Source organism: Aplysia californica, unplaced genomic scaffold (genome assembly GCF_000002075.1).
Source record: "Aplysia californica isolate F4 #8 unplaced genomic scaffold, AplCal3.0 scaffold00096, whole genome shotgun sequence".
In the NCBI taxonomy this organism is placed as follows: Eukaryota; Metazoa; Mollusca; class Gastropoda; order Aplysiida; family Aplysiidae; genus Aplysia; species Aplysia californica.
The window spans coordinates 860,988-862,636 of NW_004797366.1; the positions used below are offsets into that span (position 1 = coordinate 860,988).

The 1,649-nt window shown below is 43.8% G+C and overlaps 1 protein-coding gene across 1 annotated transcript in view; it reads left to right on the plus strand.

The window, feature by feature from the left end:
• LOC101849833 (glutamate receptor ionotropic, delta-2) overlaps nucleotides 1-1,649 on the plus strand; it is a gene marked incomplete in the record, with an annotated part of 36,521 nt that overhangs the window by 17,540 nt on the left and 17,332 nt on the right.

Sequence of the window (1,649 nt, forward strand, 5' to 3'; positions counted from 1 at the left end):
TGTGTGTGTGTGTGCGTGTGTGCGTGTGTGCGTGTGTGCGTGTGTGTGAGTGTGTGTGTGTATGTGTTTGTGTGTGAGTGTGTTTGTGTGTGTGTGTGAATGCATGAGCGCGTGCGTGCGTGCATGAAAATAAGGGGCGCAACCTGATGCCACGTAAACACTTAGTGGCATAATGTTTTGTCCATATTTACCATAATTGTTTGTCCAGTTGTCCTCTTTGCCGATCTGTCTGCCACCGACCCGGTGCAAAAAGGCCAATATTTTGATGACATGACATAAACTCTGAATACACACAGCCTTCCAGTCCAGAAGGTTTGTGTCTTGTAGGGTGTTAATAAACAATGCATTTCCAAAGGCGTCCCTAGTAAGAATGTTATTTTATTAACAGAACGAAACAGGCTGGAGTATCTGAGTACAGATCGATGGCCTAGAATTGTTGTCTCCTTCCTTAAAAACTCATTCAGTCGACGGCGATGTGAAGGGTTTCGGATGACGTCAGCTGTTTCTGTTTTGACAATCTCGGGACCCAAACAGAGCGTCGCGATTGCCAGGGAGCTATATATTGCTTCGATCTTAGTTCTTTGATCTTCGACCATCAACAAAAATAGACAAGGCAAAAATCGACGCTTGTTATCATACTTTAGGCCTATTAACGATGTTGGTTCTAAATTTTGTCAGTCTAAGTCTGGGGAACCAATGATAATAATATTTTAAAAAATCCAGAATTGGAAACACTGAAACCTAAGCCTAACTCTGACCATAAACTTAAACCCCACCCTAAAACTATCCCAAACCCTAACCTTAACACTCTATCATAAACTGTACTATCTGGGTCTATCAGAACCCTACTGTACAAGCCAGGGTTTTCCAAGTAGAAGATGCTGATACTTAGACAACTAAAGTTTCTTGGTTGCTGGATCCTCGTTGTAGGCAAGGCATCGTCCAGATAGCTTCTCCAGGGCGCTCCCGACAGCACAGCGACGGTTATAGCTCTCATCTAATGCACAAAGCGTACTTTAGGCCATTCCCAAAGGGGGGACATTAATATGTTCTTATGCACTTTAGAATTGTAAATGGGCTTGTCTTTAAAAGCGACCAAATATAGATCTAGTTGAAAGTTGAAATTTTCTGAGACGGCCTCCCATTGTCGAGGAAAAAAATGATTGTCTTACACAGTGGATTGTAAAGTGGTTTTTTTTAACGCAAAAAGGGCGGCAGTGATGGGCGGGGATGAAACGTTCTTTACACACGATGGTCTTATACAGGTGACCGTTAAAGCAGGTTCGACTGTACTTCTAACCCCCCCCCCCCGCAACCCTCTCACCCTCTCAACTCCTGCCTCATTATCTCGTATACACAAGGCATGTGAAGTGATGGTGTTTGCAGGGAACACTTCTACATCTAATGCAAAAATAAATGCTGATGTTCTTTGCTGCATTGTTAATCGGATGGATGGTTGCAACAATTAGCCACAGCCCCCCCTGATCATGAAAGGATTTAATCCATACCTGTGTTCATTTTGGGGCCTTTCAACAAACAGGGAAACTAATCGATAACATTCACTCGTGTGTCTGATGCTCCCAGTCTGAATTTTTTTCTTCCTCCACACCTCTCCTTTCTCCACCTCCTCCATCCCTCCCCCCCCTCTC